Below are 22,892 nucleotides of genomic sequence, written 5' to 3'. Positions count from 1 at the left end.
AAGGGTTCTGTTTCTAAGTTGTTTTTTAAAACGTTGTATGGGAGAAAGGAAGTTTGGGCTCATTTTAGGGCAAACGGGACAAGCTAACGACCGTCCCATTAGCCCCACACGTGGGAATTATACCTATTCATGGTCCGGGTAGCTCGACGGCACATCCCGACCCACCCCCCGCACTGGCTTGGACATGTAATTAGGCCCGTGGGCCTGACCTTAGGCCCAATATAGTAAGCTCGATTGTGTTTCGGGCCAGGCTCGGGATTTGTCAAAAAAGCCAGGCCCGAGCCTGGCCCGACCTGACTCAACATTATATATTTTATAAATATATAATATGCATTTTATATATTTATATAAAATACATAATATTTATTAGAATGTATATGTATATTTTTATTTATTTTTCTTTATAATTTATCTCTTTCTCTCTCTCTATTCAACCACTTCAACAATAACAGTGGCATGAGATAGACTTCCGGCTTGGGCCCAGGCCTGGGCTTTGGGATTTTTATGAGGGCCGAGCTTGGGTCTTAAAAAAATCTATTAATATAGAGTGAAAGCCTGGCCCGAGCTCGAACCGGCTTGGCCCATAAATAGGTCTAGCGGGAATGCCCCACCGCAGGTAACTGGACATGTGGTAATCACATGTTGTGTGGGGCGTTTGTGGGGCGACAGGCGGTGGGGCAGAGATGCAAACTCGCTATAAGACCATTCTCACCTATCATAGAGTTACCCCAAGTCTCACAAAACACAACAGCATAAACCCAAAAAAGCATTGAACTATATCGAGAAAATTAAATCAACTTATACTTAAGGATATAAACGATATTTAAAAATCCAATTTCAAATTTAAGATTTAATATAATCTAATCGAATTGAGATAATTTGATTCGATTCGAATTAGATCTATTTATACCCCTATTTATGCTATTTTACCGCAACCACAAGACCTACCCATCTCAAGGTAATGGAGTATGTTTTTATGACCGTAACATTACGACAATAATAGTCCTCCAATCCATAAACTTCTGCCATACATAAAATAATAATTAACCTCTCGGTCATTCAAAATGGCAAAACCGCTTTTTTATTTTATTTTTTAAATGGCAAAACCGCTTTGCATCAACTTCTGGGTCCCATATCGTTTCTTCTCAATTCTCATTCACCTATGCGTGTGGGACCTGTGGGTCCGCTACATACCTAAGATACACGATATTATTGAATAAACACACTGTTTTAATGTTTCTCTCATTCAGATATTAAACCCCGCCTAAACCACTGCTTAATTAAAAGTAAAAGTTTCTCTCTCTCACTCTCGGTTTTGCAGGAAAATAAGACCCAGAGATCTCTCCCTCTCCTTCCAAGGCACACAGTGTATTTCTAGGTTTTCAGTTTTTTGATGCCTGAACCACAAGCAGATCTCTAATGGCATATGCGCACATTGGAAATGGAGAAGTAACACCAAGCTCGGATTTTGCTAAACCCACGAATGTAGCCACAATGGCTTCGTTCAAGTCCAGGAAGAAGAGCTCGATTTCTCGGGCCGGTTCTGAGATCGACGACTTCATCAACCTTTTGCACGGTTCCGATCCAGTCAAAGTCGAGCTCAATCGTCTCGAAAATGAAGTTAGAGGTGAAGGATTTCGAAATTTTCTTTCATTTGTTGATCAAATTTCTCAACTTTTTTTTTTTCTCTACGAGAGTTTACTTAATTATGAGGAGAAATGATATCTCTTTTATTTCCCTTTCTCATCACTGTTGTTTATTAGTTTTTTTGGTGTAATACTCATTTTGGTTGTTAAATCTTGATATTTCTAGTTGAATGCACATAAACTCAAAAGAAACGATTACATTGTCACTTCATGTTCAGATAATGCACTTTGAAAGGGTTTTAACAATACCTTTTTGTTTTTATTCGGAGTTCCGGTTGAGCCGTTAAGAAACAAATAAATACGAAAAGAAGAAAATGTTTCTATCGATCTCTGCAATGTTAGTGGTGCTCCTAATATCTGGCGTTTCTTTTCTTTTTATTTTTTTTTGCATTTGTTCGTTTTTGTTTTATTTCCTCAAATTCCTGATTGGTGTTTGCTTGGATTTTCATTCTCTTAATTCAATTTTACTTAAATATATGTTGCTTTGAGCGTAGGGGTTGTTCATTAATTAACGCAAACAATACCTCTATTTTAGAACGCTAAATACCTGTTAGAAAGTTTAAAATTTCAAAATTTTAGAACTCATAATGCATTTTCACCATTTTAATTTCAATTGGATCTTCACTAACCTCAAAACGCAACTTAACTCAAAAGCTTGACATCTTTTCATTAACTTCTTTTCCTTGGATACAAAGGTTGGAAAGGGAGCTGTTATAACTGTTCTTTATTTTGTCATCGTGCAAATTTTATATTTGTTTTTATATTTATAAGCCTAATGCAAAAACTAAACTTATGGACAAATGTCTTAGAAACAAGAAGTTTTAAAGTGAAATATATGATATGCAAATTTAATAATAATAGGAGTGCAAATCAGAGTACACCTAGGGTTGGAGACCTAGAGATAACTCAATGTGACCTTTTTTTGGTATCTTGGTTTGGTAATTCATAATCAGAGAGAGATTGAGGAGGAAATTGCCCATAGAATTAGACCAAGATGGAAAAATCGAAGGGTTGCATCTGGTGTTTTATGCGATATGAGAATGCTACTTAGATTGAAAGGAAAATTCTATAAAATAGTTGTAAGGCTGGTTATGTTGTACGGAGCAGAGTGTTGGTAGTCAAGAAGCAACATGTCAAAAAAATGAGTATGTCAAAAATGCATATGCTGAAATGGATGAGTGAAAAAGCTAGAAAGGAGTAGCATCAATAGGTGATAAAATGAGAGAGAATAGACTTAGATGGTTTGGTCACATGCATAGAAGACAATCAACAACACTTTTAAGTGAAAGATGATCATCCAATGATCATATTGTGCACAAAATCCCAACAACAAGAGAGGTGGAATTTCAAAAATTCGCAAAACCGTAGTGCTGAAATCGCACATATCAGAAAACCGGTTTTTCCTCATAGGACCGATTGGGTTCTTGGACCATGAAAGATCATATCTTTTTGGATAAACATTGAATGCATTGCCTGATATTGAAGTCCACAAATGCAGAATTTTAAGTGTTGTTCACACTCAAGCTTGAATCTTCCCAGTAACATTGCAACAAGTTGAAGATGACGCAACTCTATCTTTGCAGTATTAGATTTCTTCTCTAGAAAGTACAGTAACAAAGGTCCAACCTTTTTCATGTTTTTGGGTAATTTTCATGACCCAAGTGAAGGCTGGAATTGTGCTTGAACCAATGGATATTAGCTCTGGTTGAATGTTGTTCAAAACCCTAGTTGAAATGTCTCACTATGAGGGGATTGAATTCAGCTAGTAGGGAGAAAAAAAGCATGGTTCGATCCCCTCTCATTCGTCTCTATTCATAGACTTGGGAGGGCTGCAAGAGCCCTCTCCTAATTTACAACTCTTAATTTTGGCCTCGTTTGGCGCATCTTTCTGTGTGGGCTGTCGGCTGTTTAGAAGGCCGACAACCCACGTTTTTGTCTTTTTCCGTTTGGTTGGGAAAAGATCTAGCTGCCAAAAGATGTTGCCTCAAAAAGATGTGCGAAGCCCATTTTGGGCTATTTTTGGGAAGCTCCAAATGGGGCTTTTCCACATTTTTCATCACGTCTTTGCGTAGAAAGATGTGCGGGAAGACATGCCTTAACCAAATGGTCTTCAGGCTGCTAAGATCTTAATGCAAAAGCTCACGTCGTCTTTTGGCTGTCAGATCTGCAAGAAGATCTTTCAAGAAAGACTTGGCAAATGACACCTTTATTAGGATAAGATTGGAGAGAGTCCAGCTCTATTAAATCAGTCATTATATTTGAATCCTTCAACTGGTCAAACTAGTCAAATCCTAGTCTTACTAGACTTATCTAGCACATAGTTTGACTAGGACTCTAATGTAAGACTCTTAACTATCCATTCGAACTCTATTATTTTTGGAAAATGTTTATCCAATTAGGAGATTACAACTTATATGGTGTGGGACCCACAACTTAATGGGAGTGTCAACATATCACATGCTTAATGCAAGCTAGTAGGGTTGGCCACTTAAGTTTTAATTAGCCATTATAGGCTAATTCGACCATAGCCGTTATGGGCTTAAGTGATCAAGCCCATTAAGTGTCTGAACTCTTAAAACCACTTGGAACTTTACTGTCCTAAAGGCCCAATTCTATTGCTTCAACCCATTATGTGATGATCAAGTCAATGCAACCTAATTAATCACTTGCAATCAATCCCTTTGCTATAAAGACTTGACACCACATTAAGGGAAGGACTTTTTCCCTCTTTGCCTTATGACATGGTGTTTGACTTCCAACACCATTGGATCTTTTATTGAGTATTCAGATAATCCTATTGCCGCTTGCCGATAGATTCAGGACTCTGAGTAGGAAGTTGTACAAAGTGTTCTCTATGCCTTGACATAGGAGTAGATCCTATCACATTGATCTTCGGTGGACATACTGTCCTTGGATGCCCCAACATACCTAGATATTTGACCCTAGAAGGATCTCATTGCTTGGTATATTAAAGGTAGACAAGTTTGATACTCAATCTAATATCAATATCAAGTCTAGGGATTGAAAGCAACATCCAGTTGTTCCACTTGTCATAAAGCCCAGAAACAAGCTAGGTTTGGTCCAATTCATTGTTTTTTGCAAACACTCATCCTCACACCTTAGGTCACAACCTGAGCAACTGAGTCTTACTGTTCCACTACCTCTTTTTTTTTTTTATTTCATTTTGGAGGGCAACACCTTAGGTCCCCCAATCCATGACCCCCCAACCCAGGTGCAGGCGGGATTTGATCCCAAGTCTTTGCTACGACTAGCAAGTGACCTTACCAGCCAGTTGGTTGGCACTTTGCCACTGCTCTACTACCTTTGGCAATGTGAGAATGATAACCTTGGCAGGGTAGACTTCCCCAAGTGTATCCACTGGTTGTGAAGTTTAAGTACATATTATAACAATCATGTGGTCTCATACATAATACTTATATGAACTAAGTGTATTTAGCAAAACAACCGGATGACACATGAACTGAATATTTCTTTTATTCATAACAAAATTATATACAATACATCAGTTGGAGTTGAGGGCATACACACTGTCTAACAACAAGAAGAAATGATTTGTTGTAGGTTGAAGGGGCTAAAAGGGCTAGGGGTAGATTAAAGAGGGCTTGGGTAGAAGTGGTGAAAAATGATTTAAGTGCTACTAATTTAACAATGGATATGGCTTTAAATAGAACAAAATGGCAAACCAGGATTCATGTGGCTGACCCATTATAGTTGGGGTAAGGCTTGGATTATGATGATGATGATATATATTTTGTGTTTGGAAGTTCTTTCTTGGCACAACAATTTGCACCATTACTTATGTGATGGGTGGAGGGATTTTACCCTGCTTGTTCTACCTTGCTTGTAATGATGCTTATGGGCATCTCAAACATGAAACTTTAGGTGGCCAGTAGGTTTGAATCCCTTGTTTGCACAGAGAAGTAAATGATTGGGATTTGGAGGACCTCTTAAACATGTTGATACTCTAGAAGGTGTAGGACCCCAACCCACTCTTGAACACAAGTTAGTGTGGTTAAGTGAGAATTCAGACTGTTTTACAGTAAAATTATTGTTTAAAAATTTGGTTGGCTCCTCTAACCAGCGTGTGGCTTGGGGCTGGAATGTGAATCATACTCTTTGTGAGTGGTGTGGTAAGGCTACGTATGGAGGTCTCCTTGAAAGACAAAGGAAGGCTGAGGGCAAAGGGTAGGCTAAGGGCTCTAGTTGACAGAATGTTGTATTCGTTATTATTTACGTCTCCCTTTATAGGGAGAGATCCTGAGCTCCTGAAAGGAAGGAGTCAAAAGAGTTTGATTCCCACTTGGAGAGGGAATCTTTGATTCGATGTAAGTTGTCAGGGGGACATTGCTAAGTTTTCGCCACGTGTCTTATGAGATCTCTCTAGGACAATGTTTCCTTTCATTTGAGGATTCTCATAATACACATATGCTATTTCCTTTTTTGAGTCTCCTAAACTTACACGTCTCTCTTATTCCTATTGGGTGTCCTTTCACGAGTGACATTGGTCAGTCATCATGTTTCTTTGTTCGTTGCTGATCTGTGATGGCTGTGAGCTCATTGTAGGCTTGTGATGGCTTTGTGCTCATCGTAGATCCTTGGCGACTTTGGGTTTATCCTCGTTATCACAGCCTTGAGTCTATTGTAGGCCTGTGGTGGCCTTGAGCTCATCACAAGCTTGTATAGGCTTTGAGCTCATTGCTAGTCTGTGCAGGCTCGGAGCTCATCGCAGATTTGTGCCGAATTGTTGAGTGTCTCTGTGCCATTGGTTTAGCACCTTCTACACTATTGCGGTTGTAGTGATCAACATGTACCTACATTCTCATCCACTGCAAGTTATCTGCCAAAGTTTGGTCCCATTGTTTCAACATGTTTGGTGTTTCTTGGGCTGTACCTCAGATCTGGAATCACTGATCTCATCCTGGAGTTTGGAAGGCTTATCAAAGAGGGGAAAGATCCTTTGGGGCATAGTGCCTGGAGCAGTCTGCTGGGTGGTTTGGAAGGAAAGAAATGGCAGGGCTTTTCTTAATCAAGCTCTGCCAGTTGAGAGGATTTGTGGAAACGTGGAGAGGTTTCTGGTGAAATGGGCTACCATCTACAGTTTTTTCTGAGGCTTTAACTTTAATCACTTCTACAGCCGCTGGAATTGAATCATTTGGGATAAAAACTGTGTTTTGACTTGTTTATCTGTTGTCTCAGAGTGCTGTTTGTGTCGTTATTCTTGGTGCTGTTGTATTAAGGGAATCTCTCCCTTAGCTTTTACTTTCCATCTTAATAAAATTTTCATTTTCATCTTTCAAAAAAAAAAAAAAAACAAAAAAAGCCTATGGACATCTAATTATTCAATCTCCGAGAAAAGTATAGCTTTTACAGGTCAGGTGTACATGTTCAACCTCTGATTACTTTATGGTCTTTATCCTATATTTGCAGATAAGGAGAGGGAACTGGGAGAAGCACAAGCAGAGATTAAGGTGCTGAAGTACTCGGAACGTCTCAAAGAAAAGGCTGTTGAAGAGGTAACTACTGAAATACCAAAATGTTAATAGCCAGTTGTGCATAAATGTTTAGAAACCTTAATGAGAACTGAGAAAGAATATGAGATTCTATAATTTTTTTCAACTCTGAAGTCAAAAAATGCATCTGAACATTTCATTTTGATCTTTCATATTGTTGATGACCTCTAGTGAGTTGTTATATGTTAAAGGTAAATCTAGTGTTTTAGAAGCACAAGGCACAAAAAAGCACAAGGGGTATTTTGCTCCTGAGGTGCAAGGGGCAAGGCGAGGTGTGTACCTTTTCAAAGCAAGGCACAGAAATGCAAAAAATGCTAAAAAAATAAAAAAATGCCAAAGAATTAAAAGACAACTCACTAGAGGAGAGGGGGAGATAAATTCTGTTAACTCCCCAATCTAAAGAAACAAAAACCATTTTACATGTTAGCCCAAAACAAAGCAACCCTATTCATCCCTTGCTTAGCTAACCCATTAGAAAAAGAGTTAGCACTTCTTTTAATCCAATTCAGCTTAATTTCAATATCCTTTGCTAACCACTTGGATTTCCTCTTTTTTTGATAATAACAGAAAAGGAAATTTTATTAAAATAAGAATCACAAATTCCTCTGTTCATTTTTCTAGTTCCAAAATACAGTCATCTCTTTCTTTAGCCATCCCACCACCAACTTGGAGTGTCCTATTATCAATTTAGTAATGCTCAAGTCCTTGGCTCTTTGTACTCTTTCCAAGGCTGCCATGATCTCAGCCCGAAGAGAGTCACCCACTTCTATTGGATATGAGAAAAGAGCAATTATTTTTCCTTCCTCTTTCCTTAGTAGCCCAAGCATGTAAAGAAGTCACTACCACCGGAGCTGAACTTGCAACCTCTTTCCAATTCCTTAGCAAATTATCAGACGAGAAGTCATTAAACAATTCCAAAGACTTAAGCCAGTGCACCGCTCTGATGTTAATCACCTCCAAAATACCTTGAAACCCCTTATCTGAAAAGATTCTTAAGTTCCTTTCCCATAAGGTCCAACAAACTGCTGCCCTTACACTTCTCTACATGATTCTCCCTCTTTTTAACGACCATTTGAAAAACGTAGGGGCAAATAGACTTTGCACATTCAACGGGAGAGTCTACCTACACCTAAAAAAAATGAAAAGAGCCATTCCCAAATACATTTAGCAAAGTGACAAGAGATCAGTAAGTGATAACCATTCTCTCGTTCAGCTTTGCACATAAAACACCAATGAGGAGATAAACAAATTTTTGGCCTCTTTCTCTGCAATAAGTCACAAGTGTTGATTTTTTTCCAGGAATGCTTCCCGACAAAAAGCACCAAGCCTAGGTTGAATAGGATTAGACCAAGCTTCGTTAACAGGGAAAGACAAACCAAGGTGATGAATAGGTTGAGTTCAGGCTTTAAAAAAGGAAGCACAAGTCAACCTAGGCTTGGAAATACTCCTTCGCATTGTCTGATTGGAAAACTCGGATCTTAGTTTGAAAATGAGTACATATCATCCGTTGAAAGTCTTTCACCAGTTTAGGATCTTCTTCTCGATAGTGCATAGGATAAACCTAAGTGTATTGAGAAAAATCATCAATAAATGATATGAAGTATTTATAGCCATTTTTACTTGGAATATTAATAGGCCCCACACATTAGAATACACAAGATAAAAAAGATCTGACTTTTTATTACGTAAAAGAAATGAAGTTCGATAATGCTTATTCAACTGACACACTTGACACTGAAAATGATTATCTGACACAGACTTAAACAGTTCTGGAAATAAATGCTTCAAAGACTCAAAAGACATATGACCCAAACGGTGGTGCCACAACAAGACTCATACTTGATTGACTCAATGACAACTACAAGACCAACTTTGTTCTCCAACATATGGAAGCCATCAACCATGTTCTCCTACCAATTGCCTTCTCGGAGGCTAAATCCTAAAAAACACAAGAATGTGGGCGAAAGACTACTGAACAACAAAGCATGTGTAATACTAATAACAAACAAAAAACTAATAGGTAAACTTAGAACATGCAAGAAATATGATAGTGGAAGACCAAATGGCAAAGATATAGATCCCTGGCTAGCAATGGAGGAGAAAGATCCATCTACTAACCTCATTGATCTAACCTCACTTGATCTCTGCTTGAGAGGAGGGTATATGAATGGAATGGGTTGACTTACCAATCATATGGTTTGAGGCTCTGGAATTCAATAGTCCATGGGGGTTTCAGAGTCTTAGAGGCTACATGGAAGGCAGAGGCTGAGTTACCTGAGGAGAATGCAAAAGAAGTTCAAGGAGTAGGCCTAGTATCTGAATGTCTAAGAGCCCTACTGTATTTCTCAAAATGGTCATGGAAGGAGTTAATATTATCCTCCTTGAGATTAGAACCGGGAGAGGGGGGGGGATCTTGAGATGAAGTCACTGCTGAATTTCCATGCTATGAATCATGAGCTGCTAAGTTGGCTGAGGTATACTTCTTCTGATTTGGTGCTGACTTCTTTCTCAACTCTTGTGCCCACTTTGGCTTCCCATTCAACTCCCAACAAGTTTCACGGGTGTGCCTGGATTTCTTTCATGAGTTTATGTTTCTCCTTATTGCTAAGGTAACAGTCTTCCCCTCAGGAGCATTCATAGCTGATTTACTGCTTTCCTTTGACTGAACTAGGGCATAGACTTCTTGAATAGATGGAAGGTCCTTACCGCCCAAAATTTGCACTCTAATGGGCTCATACATAGGATTGAGGCCCAACAGGAAAGCAAACAAACGCTGCCGAGACACGATGTTTATAAGCTTTGGTATCTTTTTCACTTTCCTACTCAATGCTTTGGTAGTAATCTGGCTCTTTCCAAACTGAAGTTAGGGCTGAATAGTAGCCAGAGAAACTCCTCTCCTTACATGTTGAAGATTCAACTTGTAATTAGTAAATCTTGGCACAATGCCTTTGCTCTGAATATGTTGCTTTTGCTTGTTCCCATATTTCTTTAGCTGTTTCAGCTCACATGAAATTCTGTTTAACTGAAGGTAACGTGGATGTCAGAAGCCATGACATAATCATACAGTTTTCTTGGTCCCACTTGTCATATTCAGAAATCTAGGTTCCTTTTACCTTCCCATGGATATTACCCCGCCTTTCCCTTGGTTGTAATATACAGCTGCATCTCTTTGGACCAAGCCAAGTAGTTCCTACCATCCAAGGGAGTGATAGTCATAGGAAAATTTAAAGTATCCTGACCACCATTCAGTCCACCCAAATTAGATGTGGTTCTAGATGTTGCAGAAACTTATGGTATCCATATATAATAACTTTACTTTTTTTTTTTTTATATTTCTGAAGGGCTACCCAAGTCTCCACTATGACCAGCAGGAGACCTTAACAACCAGCTGGTTGGCACCTTGCCACTACCACCGTATATAATAACTTTAGAGTGAACAAATGACCTATTGTCTCTGTCCACACACACAGATGAAAACCATCCCCACTCCTTATAGATTTTTATGCATGTAACAAACACATTCACAAACAGCAACTGCTGTCACACACATGTACAGGACACAGATGACAACCAACCTTTCCAAAGGACAATACAGGTCCCAAACATCAACAAAAAAATGCTGCAGTCCCCTGCCAGTCGAACCAGGTCACTCATGACCTACAAAGGTCAAACACTCCCTTGCACCATTTGGTCAATGTAAAACACAACCTGTTCTTGGACTTATTGCCAAGAACAGAGGCTACAAACAAACTAATTCTTGATTCTGTTCAGTCTGAGCAGATTTTTTGAAGATTTAAACCCAGAAATGTTCAATTGACCTCTAGGGAAAGCTTCAATTGACCATCCACTTTTTTGTATTTCTTTGATAGCATCAGAAATGCTCTCAGAACTGGGGTGAGTCTGCTTCTTCCATTCTCAGTCTAGGGAGGAAAGAAAAAAGGCTATGGTCAGAAAGGAGGGGATTCAGAGAGCAATGTCCTGCTCTGATACCATATTTTCCAAGAAAGAAGAGAGGAGAAGAAGAGAAAAAAAATTGTCTGAGACAAAAAGCATGCTGATGGCACTTGCTACTCTATATTTTTATATTAGGGCGACGGTACAAATCATAAAAGAATGGAAAACACCAAAATACCCCTGCCATACATGGCTGACACAATAATTATGTGATATTGCAAGCAGACTGACATAGCTACTGCCTTAGAGGCACCCTGCGATTTCAGGTTGAGTTGAGAGCGCTGGTGAATGTGATAGCACATTGATCATTGGTTATGCCACTTGTGTTTATCATCGCAGTGTGTATCTCCACAATTTCTTATTTTGAATGATATCTTTGTTAGTAAGGAGATTAGTGAGCTCATTGCAGGTGTCATCGCAGGTCTTATATGGTTAGTTGGGTCATGAGGCCTTACGATTTCAATTGCTGACAATGTGGTTGTACTACCTTTTGGCGTGGACATAGACTTCATCACAGGTACTATGGTGGTTGCCTTTGTGTCATTATGATCCTCATCGCAAGTTCTGCGGTGGTGATCTACATGTACTTACATTATGTTTATGTTTTTTGAGCCAATGGGTGTTTTTAAAGAATTTAGTTTTTTCTAATATTTTGGTCTGCATTTTTTGAATTAATAATAATTTTATTTTTCTTTTTTTTTTTCAAAATTTTGTTCCTTGCTTCAGAAAGGTGTGAGCCTCACGTCATGCCTTGTGCCTCAGGCTTGTGTTTTTCCTTGTACCTTACAATTTAAAAATTTTCAAGTAGGATACCTTGCATGCTTAACAGAAGCTCAAGATTTTAAGTATACATTACTAGTTTGCTGAATGGAGTTGATTTTCTTGATGGTGCTGATTTCGAAGTTGCTTTTCTTCTCTTTTTGAAACTTTGCAGGCTGTATTCTGCATCAAAGAGGACCTTATGTGTTGATTTTCTTTTGTTATTTTTTTTTTGGAAGATTGTCTTTTGATAAAATTAACTGGTTTATTGAATTTGGGGATTCTGCCGTTTTGTTAGAAAACTATCTTTAGCAAAAGTAGAATTTTAATTCATTTTGCATATTATGCATGCCATTATGGATTGAAGTTTCTGTTGTTTTTACTTTCATCTTATTTTGTTTCTGGTTGATGCCAACAGCTAACCGATGAGCTGAAAAAAGTGGAAGGAAAGCTAAAGGCTACTGAAATTCTTTTGGAGAACAAGGTATAGTGTATAGTTTTTGCTCTTGCCTGCTTCAACTTTTCTTTATCAATTTCTTGAAAGTTATTTTCACATTTGATGAGTATATTCTGACTTCACCTGTATCATCTTTTTCTATAGAATCTTGAGACCGAGAAGATAAATGATGAGAAAAAAGCAGCTCTTGCTGCACAATTTGCAGCAGAAGCTACACTTAGAAGAGTCCATGCTGCTCAAAAGGATGATGATATGCTTCCTATTGAGGCCATCATCACTCCACTTGAGGCGGAGCTAAAACTTGCTAGGCTGGAGGTATGTAAAGCTGTACTCCAATATTTTGTTGTTTGCAGTTACTGCCAGTATTATTTCTATTATGCATATAGACAGTTATTCATATTATACATGCATTTGGTTTTTGGTAGTCTGCTTGTGAAATAGTGTGGGGTGTTTAATCTTGTCTGTTGGGATAATTTGTCAAAAACCATTCATAATAAGGATGAGTTTTCTGTGTGTATTTGAAAATTGGGTTTTGGATTATCAGGTTGCAAAGATACAGGATGATAATAGAGCACTTGACTGACTTACTAAATCAAAGGAAGCTGCTCTGCTTGAGGCTGAGAGGATTGTTCAAATTGCCTTGGCAAAGGCATCATTAGTTGAAAATCTGCAAAACAAGAACCAGGAGCTAATGAAGCAGATTGAAATATGCCAGGTTTTTCATCTGTTTGATATTTGACTACCTACTTTAGGTTAAGGTGCATGTATGGTGCTATTGGCATGGTGGTGGCCATCCATGAGATGCATTACATGGGTGGATGTAAGATCTATTGCTTCTTTATCAGGAAGAGAACAAGATCTTGGACAAAATGCATAGGCAAAAGGTTGCAGAGGTAGAAAAGCTAAGTCAAACCGTCCATGAGCTAGAGGAGGCTGTTCTTGCTGGTGGGGCTGCTGCCAATGCTGTGCGCGATTACCAAAGAAAAGTGCAGGAAATGAATGTGAGTTTCCTTTTTTCTTTTCAATTAGTCTTTCAAATAAGATACCTATCCTAAAATCTCAAGATCTTAGGAGGAGAGGAAAATTCTTGACCGGGAACTAGCTCGTGCAAAGGTTACTGCAAACCGTGTTGCAGTTGTAGTTGCAAATGAATGGAAAGATGCCAATGACAAAGTAATGCCTGTAAAGCAATGACTCGAAGAGAGAAGATTTTTTCAGGCACGTTATAGTTTACCCTTATTGCATTATTTCCTTTTCCTCTTAATTCCTTTTTCTTATATTGATTTGGATTGTGAGTTCTTATTATGGAAATGACAAGAATGCCACTTGTTCTTGCGGATATTTATTTATTTTTTTCTATAAATTCTTGGGAGATTTTGGTGAAGTTCTACTTTGGTTAATGAATTAAAAACAAAATATTGGCAGAAGAAAGAAATGCAAGAGGTGCCTTCATTAAAGACCACTTTGGCAAGGATCACAACTATAACGACTCTAGATTAATCTTTTCTTTCTGGGGCTATTTTGTAACTCTTGGGAAAATTAGAGGGAAACATTGAAGCTTCAGATATTTGACATTTTCTAGTTAGATTATGGATTTCTGCATTATTTCTAACTAGAATGATACTTCAGGTCATGAGGGTGTATTGTACAGAAAGTAATTTTTTTTTATGCTTTTCATGTTTGGTGACTGAAGTACTGAACTATATTAGCTTATTATACTAATACAGGGAGAAATGCAACAACTTCGAGATAAACTGGCAGTAGCAGAGCGTGCTGCAAGGTCAGCAGTTCAATTGAAGGTAGGGAAGTTTCAGTAATTATAGAGGACTTGATAACTTAGCATCATCTAAATAAGTTTTGCCATTGTTTGAGCTGGGTTCTTAGGAAAGATACCAATTGCGACTAAAAGTTCTTGAAGAAGGTTTGAGACATTCTCCCAGTGTCAATGGTCGCACTACTTCAGAAAGAAGCATAAGCAATGGGCCTTCAAGAAGGCAGTCCCTTGGTGGAGTGGAAAGCTTCTCCAGAAATTATGCCAATGGCTTTTCATCAAGGAGGTCTTCAAATTTACGGCTTGCAACTGTGTCTTCCAACAGTGCAAGTGCATTGGTAAAAAATGTGAAATGTTCATCAAGGTCATTTGATGGTGGTAGCAGATCAATTGACAGAAGCAAGGTTACATCAGACAGAGATGGGAAAGATACTACTGACAACCAAACCAATGATGGCATACAAAGTAATGAGACAGCTAGTACATGTAAAGAGACTTCAAATGGGAAACCGAATGAGAACATGAAAACAGATCATGAAGATTATGTGTCTGGACTTTTGTATGATATGTTACAAAAAGAGGTTATTAATTTGAGAAAAGCATGTCATGAGAAGGATCAGAGCCTTAAGGACAAGGATGATGCAATTGAGGTTTCAACATTACTATTATCTCTATATCATCTTGGGATTTTTCTTTTCTTTTGTTTCCTTAAACTGTTAGTATTTAAATCATATTGTTTTACCAGATGCTGGCAAAGAAGGTTGATACCTTGAATAAAGCAATGGAAGTTGAGGCCAAAAAGGTGCGAAGAGAAGTAGCTTCAATGGAAAAGGAAGTTGCAGCAATGCGTGCTAACAATGATCCAAGGGGACGGCGCCTCAGTGCTCCCATGGGGGCTGTTAATAGTTCTCAGTTGCTTTTTGCAAGGTAGTGTTTTTAATTTCTATATTTCTCTATTTACTGTAAACTGGGATCATTTGCAGAGTCATATCTAACCTCTTTTAAAATGTAAGTGAATTTTTCCAGTAAGAATACACTTTATCTTTGTTAGCATAGGGGTATTTCTGTCTTTATACCTAGATTAGTGTTGCTGATCTGTAATGTTGTGTTGGAACCAGTGCTCCTAACTTAAGTAAGGGCACATAGGTATTTTTAGTTATTTTTAATAATATAAATACTGCCTGGCCGACTAGGAGATGGTAAGTTGAGTCTTCCAATTCGAACTAGAATTTCTCTCCTCTCTTTCTCTCTTTCTGTCTTTCTTCCACCTTTCTCCTTCTACATAACTGACCTCAGACAGACAGAACTCTAAGGCAGAATCGAATTATATCATGGTATCAGAGCAACTTGAATCTGCCTAGATTTCTGCTTGCCTAGGTTTCTATTCTCTGTGCACCCTATCTAGGGTTTTTCCTCTTTTTTCTGCATTCGATTGGAGATAAGGGAAAGGGCTGAAAAGGAGTGATCGCCCTCTTCCCTTGGAGGTTTCTATGCCTCCAGTCAGGTTGTATGTGGTCAGTGGCTGTGATTTCTGAGATCGCCCTCTCCTAGTGGAGGAATAATAGAGGGCCGAATTGTGTGTGCAGTGGCTGTTGTGTGTGCAGTAGCTGTCGTGTGTGGACTGATTTCCTGCCCGTATGGTTGTTACTTCAGTGATAAGGTAAGAGATCTTAGTGCATGGTATCTGTTATGGATTAAATAGGAAGTGTGTTTCAGACCATGTGCTAGGGTTTCAGACAGTAATGTGCTAGGGTTTATGCTGGTTTCTTTATGCATTTCGAAGGAAGAGATATGATTATATAGTGGTGAGATTTCAGGTAATTGTAGGAGTAGGGTTTGTGGTGTAAAGCACACTTTTCAGCAACAACAAGTGCTGAAATCAGTGTGACAGGTGTGATCTAGGGTTTGTGGTGTAAAGAGCACACATTCCAACAACAATAAGTGCTGCAATCAGTGTGACAGGTGTGACCTAGTGGGAGATAATAGCGATTATAAACCTAGTGTGATGGTGCCTACAGACTACCTGAATGTTCAGATGACATCCATTAAATTAAATGGGGAGAATTATGTGCCTTGGGCTAAATCCGTCGAAGTCTTTCTGAAGGCAAAGAAGAAGGTAAAACACATCAGAGAGGAGAAACCTTTCTCTGACTTTCACGAGTATGAAGACTGGGAGCAAGAGGATGCTCAGATCATCACATGGTTGTGGAACAGTATGAAACCTAGGATTAGTGTGAACTTCATGTTTCTTGATACTACCAAAGATGTGTGGGACCATGCGAAGAAATTGTATTCGGGGTAGGACAATACAACCAAAGTTTATCAGCTATATCAAGAGTACTTTAACCTGCAACAGGGCAATCAGAGTCTTGAGGAGTACTATGCCAACATGAGAAACATACGTAATGGGTTGAATGTCTATCATCCTCTCACTTCTGATGTCAAGATTCAGCAACAACAGAGAGAGCAGCTTGATGTGACCAGATTTTTGGTGGGACTAAAGTCTGAATATGAACCAGTATGGGCTCAGATATTAGGAGGATCAGCTCTTCCCTCCTTAGAAGAGGTATTTGCTCGACTCCGGAGGATTTCTATCGGATCTATTGAGAATTCTAATATCTCAGATAGATCTGCCTTTGCTGTAACGAGAGGCTGTGGTGTTAGAGGTGGAGCTAGGGGAGCTTAGTCTGGCTGTGGTGGTGGTAGTGGTTCTGCGTATGGCCGAAGTGGCAATGGTGGGTCTACTCATAATCGTGGTGGTGGTCGTACTGGGGGTAGAGATTCAGGGGGATCCGGTGGTAGAAGACGTGGCTCAGGCCCGAGGAAGTGCACTCATTGTGGTATGGATGGACATACCATCAACTATTGTTATGATCTACATGGTCCTCCCTCAACCTGGGCCAATCATGCCGTGACCGGTGACTCAAGTTCCAACTTTAGTTAGGAGAATCATTCATTTGATCAGATGCCTCCTACATCCACAGATGGTCCCGTGAAGGAGATGGTGAGTGTTCCCCTTGATGAATATGAGAGGTTTATCCAATCACAGCAGAACACGACGACTTTCGCTCACTCAGGTATGGCTTGTCTTCCCTGGATCATTGACTCTGGAGCCTCTGATCACATGACTGGAATCCAGGTGTGTTTTCCTCCTTATCTCGTTGCTTAACATCACAATCTGTCACCCTTGCTAATGGTTCCACATCCTCAATTTGTGGTGTTGGTAATGTTGACCTAGATCCTATATCCCTCTCTTCAGTTCTGTATGTTCATAAATTGCCTTTTAACCTTATGTCTGTTAGTAAGCTGACCAAATCTCTTAATTGCTCCATTACCTTCTATCATTCTATGTGTGTTTTTCATGATCTCAAGACGGGGATGAAGATTGGTGGAGGGCATGAAGCAGGTGGACTGTATTATCTTGACGGTGGTGGCGGTAGAACTTCAACAGCTCTCTAGTCATCTCTTTCTCCTTTTTAGTGGCACTGCCGATTTGGTCATCCGTCGCTAAAAGTCTTGAAGTCCTTGGTTCCGTCCTTGAGTCAGCTTTCTGTTTTGGATTGTGAGTCGTGTCAGTTTGAGAAACACCATCGTGTTCCCTTTAGTTCTAGGGTTGATAACCATGTGTCGAGTCATTTTTCTTTAGTTCATTCAGATGTTTGGGGTTCTTATAAAGTGATGTCATATAATGGATACATATATTTTGTCATTTTTGTGGATGATTTTTCAAGGATGATGTGGCTCTATTTAATGAAAGAAAGAAGTGAATTGTTTACCATTTTTCAGAAATTTTATGCTAAGATTCGTAACCAATTTGGTACCCATATCAAAGTTTTTCGTTCTGATAATGGTCGCGAATATCTATCCTCATCATTTTAGGAATACCTGGACCAACACGGCATTATACATCAGACCTCGTGTACCTACACCCCACAACAAAACGGGGTGGCTGAGAGAAAGAATCACCATCTCCTTGAAACAACAAGATCCCTCATGCATGTTCCCAAACCTTTTTGGAGTGATGCAGTGCTTACCTCTTGCTTTCTGATTAATCAGATGCCCATGTTCATCCTTGATGGTCATTCTTCGTTTCAGGTCTTGTTTCCCACTTTGTCTCTGTTTCCTCTTACGCCGAGAGTTTTTGGGTGTGTCTGCTTCGTCCATAATCTGGGTCCCGGGAATGACAAGTTCAATGCCCGTTCTCTCAAGTGCATCTTCCTTGGCTATTCTCGGACCCAGAAAGGGTATAGATGTTACCATCCGGGTTCTTGACGGTCCTTTGTGTGTACTGATGTCAGCTTCTTTGAGTTTACTCCGTTCTTTTTGGGGTCCGGTGATTCTTCTTCCTCCTCCTCCTCTTCCACTTCCCGTTGTTGACCCTCCTTCCTTTGTTCTAGCCGTGACCAAACCCTTGCCTCCGGTGCCACCACCTGTTGAACGCCCACCTATTCGTCATGTGTATACACATCGCCCACGCGCACCAGCTACTACTCCTCCGGCTACATCTCCGTCGATGAATCTAGCACCAAACCCGCACTTAGCATCTAAGCTTGATCTACCCATTGCTTTGCGGAAAGGTAAACGTACTTGCACCCTTCATCCCATTTCTAATTATGTTTCTCTTACTCGCCTTTTCGCTTCCCATCGCCAGTTTGTCACCCTGTTATCATCAGTTGTTGTCCCTAAAAATGTCCAGGAAGCCCTTGCCTCTCCAGGGTGGTGCCGAGCCATGGAACAAGAACTCTCAGCCCTTCATCATAGTCATACTTGGGACCTCACTGCTCTTCCTCCTAGGAAGCAAGCTGTTGGTTGTAAATGGGTTTATACGGTTAAGTATCTGCCTGATGGTAGTGTTGAACGCCTAAAAGCGCGATTGGTTGCAAAAGGGTACTCCCAAACCTATGGTATTGACTACACAGAGACCTTCTCAATGGTTGCTAAGATAGGGTCAGTTCGTGTTGTGATCTCTCTTGCAGCCATGTATGAGTGGCTACTATATCAGCTTGATATCAAGAATGCCTTTTTGCATGGTGACTTACTCGAGGAGGTCTATATTGGAGCAACCTCCAGGGTTTGTTGCTCAGGGGGAGGATGGTAAAGTGTGCAGACTAAGGAATGCTATATATGGGCTTAAACAGTCTCCTCGAGCATGGTTTGGTAGGTTCAGTGAGGTGGTAAAGAAGTTTGGTATGAAACAGTGCAAAGTTGACCATTCTGTATTTAGTCATGACTCTCTGGGAGGAAAAATACTGTTGGTGGTGTATGTAGATGATATTGTTATTATTGGGAATGATAACATTGGCATTGACAGGTTGAAGACTTATCTGCAGGATCACTTTCAGACAAAGGATCTGGGTAAGTTGAAATACTTCTTGGGGATAGAGGTAGCAAGATCCAAGTATGGTATTAACCTGTGCCAGAGAAAGTATGTGCTTGATTTGCTGGAAGAAACATGCTTGTTGGGTGCCAAACCAGCTGAAACACCTATGGACACAAATACCAAGCTAAGCAGTGATATGGGTGAAGTGTTTGAAGACCCTGGCAGATACCGATGACTTGTGGCAAACTGAACTACCTAACCATTACTAGACCAGGCATCTCATTTGCGGTTAGTGTGGTAAGCCAGTTCATGCAAAAACCTCTGATTCCTCATTGGAATGCAGTTCTGAGAATTGTGAAGTATCTAAAAGGGGCTCCGGGTCGTGGTCTGATATACAAGAGTGGCGGAAAACTTGAAATAGAAGGGTATTCTGATGCTGACTGGGCCGGTTCTATGTCTGATAGGCGGTTTACTACAGGCTATTGCACGTTTCTGAGAAGTAACCTGGTGACATGGAAAAGTAAGAAGCAGATGGTTGTGGCAAGAAGCAGTGCAGAAGCAGGATATAGGGCTATGGCGCACACCGCTTGTGAATTAGTGTGGCTAAGGAACCTTTCACAGGAAGTAGGGTACAACATTAACACTCCAATGAAGCTCTATTGTGATAATCAGATTGCAGTTCATATCTCCTCTAATCCAATGTTTCATGAAAGAACCAAGCACATTGAGGTTGACTGTCATTTTGTGAGGGAGAAGATGCTGAATAGAGAGCTAGACACTATACATGTTAATACAGGAAATCGGTGGGCAGACTTATTTACAAAAGGCTTGAGTCGGGGAAGTGTGGACTACATATGTAACAAGCTGGGAGTATATGATATATACTCACCAGCTTGATGGGGAGTGTTAGCGTAGGGGTATTTCTGTCCTTATACCTAGATTAATGTTGCTGATCTGTAATGTTGTGTTGGAACCAGTGCTCCTAACTTAAGTAAGGGCACATAGGTATTTTCAGTTATTTTTAATAATATAAATACTGCCTGGCCGACTGGGAGATGGTAAGTTGAGTCTTCCAATTCGAACCAGAATTTCTCTCCTCTCTTTCTCTCTTTCTCTCTTTCTCTCTTTCTTCCACCTTTCTCCTTCTACATAACTGATCTCAGACAGACAGAACTCTAAGGCAGAACCGAATTATATCAATCTTCTCCATCTGATATTCTTAATCTTGAAGTTGAAAATATCTTGGCCAGACCTGCTTGGCAGCCGTAGTGGATTTAGAATTTTACCTTCTCAAATAAGAAATGGTGTTACTAGCTAGAAAAGACAAGCCCAAGGGAGTGGTTGTATATGCACCAATGCGACCACACAATTTATATAGGAAGCTAAATGAAAGATTGTCAAAAGAGGAGGGGTAGCAGTATAAATGCCCTTGAGCATGAGAGGATTGAGATAGGCTCATGATTCCAAGTTACATTTTCCTTTTTTTTTTTTTTTGGATAAGTAACAAATATTTTTATTAAGAGATATTAATATAGAAAAATACAAAGGGAGGGGTAAAAACTCTTAACCCTCCCAAGAGAACATTTCAGATTACAAAAAGCTTTCTGGATTATGATCAAGGTTCAAAGTATCGACAGTTGCATTTTTTTTGGGTCCAACAATTCAGTCTTGTTCATAACATAATTACATTCATTTTAACATTATTAATTAGAACCAATTTAAAGTATTGAATGTATTGGTGATCCTGAAAACCAATATGTGTAATAAGCCGATATGTTGTGATACTTTGAACCTTGATTATGGTGCAAATTACCATTTAATTTAATGCAAGAAACTAAACCATCAATTACAGTTCTCACTACAATTTTGGCTTTAGGTGGGTTTGGCTGTAAATATCATACTTAAGATTTTGTTGTACTTTTGATTTGGTATTGTGTTGCACTTGGTACCTATTAGCTTCTCTAATTGCTTAGTATTTTGTTATAATACAGCTCAAGTACTGAAGCTTATGGAGTGTAGATTATTTTTGTTCTACAGGAACTTACGGCACTCATAATGCATATTCGGCTGCAAGGCAATGACTGGAACGGGATGATTTTTGCATTCAGTTCTCCGGTCATAGGTTTGTATTGTTTTATTATGTTTTGCCTTTTTCCCCCTCTAATTTTATATATTTATCTGGCCTGCTGTTGCTCCTACATTTCAAAAGGGAGTGATTAGAGGCTATTCGGTATCATTGGGTGCTTTCTGAGGTTGATGTGGCTGTGTCAGAGATGAATGGTTGTTTTTTTCCCTTTTCCCTTCTTTTTTTTTTCTCGTTTTCCCCGTGCCTCGGCTAAGCCAGTCTGTAAAGAACCGTCTTTGGGTTTCAGGGTGGCATTGCCCTGTTGTATATTTTTGTAGGAATAAGATTGAATCATCCCAATTTGTGCATAGTATTACAAATAGGATGTTGTCTAACAAACAGGATTAAGTGATTGAATGCGTTAGCTGATGACCAGTTCAAATTCGGACTGGGTTGAGGCAAATCTTTGTCAAACCTATGCCTATGGTAGGGGTGTCAATTGATCTGTTTTGGTTTGGATCCAATCCGATTCAAACTTTATCAAATCGGATTTGGGCGGTCCATTATAGTCATTAGATTGGGCCAAACCAAAATAATTTGGTCTGTATTCTTATTGGTTTGAATTAGACCTAAACCATTCCAATAAACCGATCATGAGGCCAAACCCTTGTTCAATTTGAAATCAATCAAAACTGAAAACAACAGAATCACTTTTATGAAAGTATTTTTATGAAAGCACTTTTATGGAAACACTTTTAGAAAATCACTTTTATGAACTTTTACGAAAAAACTTTTACAAGAGGACTTTTACAAAAGTACTTTTATGAAATCTCTTTTATAAAAATTCTATGAAAGTATTTTTGTAAAAGCACTTCTACAAAAGTACTTTTATAAAAGTCTGGAAGTACTTTTTAAAAAGTGCTTTTTATAAAAATTCTTTTCTGAAGTACTTTCAATAAAGTGCTTTTGTAAAAGCACTTTTATGAAAATATTTTTATTAAAGTACTTTCACAAAATTGTTTTTTCAATGCTAAAAGTGATTTTATATAATTTTTGATATTTCATTCGGTTTGGATTGGATCCAATCCAATCCATTTACATTTTAATGGATTGGATTGGATTTGGACTGGATTAGGTCCAATCCATTTATAAGTGGATTCATGTTGGACTGGATCGGGTTGGACCAAATTCGTTCAATTGACACTTCTACTTATTGGCACACCCAATGTTTTAAGAACCAACCCAAAGGTTGAACCATTTTTGCCCCTGGGTCATGGGTCACCGGTTCAATCATCTTGGTCGAATGGGTCAACCCATGACATCATAATTGAAATAATTAGAAATAAAATGACATATATAAACACCTGTATAAGTAGCCAAAAATACATA

General features: G+C 39.2%; 1 pseudogene across 1 annotated transcript; it reads left to right on the top strand.

The window, feature by feature from the left end:
* Positions 1–1,275: 1,275 nt before the first annotated feature.
* LOC148871642 (microtubule-associated protein 70-1-like) lies at positions 1,276–21,876 on the top strand (annotated as a pseudogene). The gene is made up of 11 exons (XR_016106721.1): positions 1,276–1,627; positions 7,095–7,180; positions 12,309–12,374; positions 12,492–12,662; positions 12,892–13,062; positions 13,193–13,348; positions 13,419–13,565; positions 14,075–14,146; positions 14,232–14,768; positions 14,864–15,045; positions 21,476–21,876. The product of XR_016106721.1 is annotated as a microtubule-associated protein 70-1-like (transcript).
* Positions 21,877–22,892: the final 1,016 nt, after the last annotated feature.

This window comes from Nelumbo lutea, chromosome 2 (genome assembly GCF_056320005.1).
Source record: "Nelumbo lutea isolate HS-2025 chromosome 2, American lotus-T2T, whole genome shotgun sequence".
NCBI classification, from domain to species: domain Eukaryota; kingdom Viridiplantae; phylum Streptophyta; class Magnoliopsida; order Proteales; family Nelumbonaceae; genus Nelumbo; species Nelumbo lutea.
The sequence above is the reverse complement of the archived record's forward strand: the minus strand, read 5'-3'. Positions and strand labels throughout refer to the sequence as shown.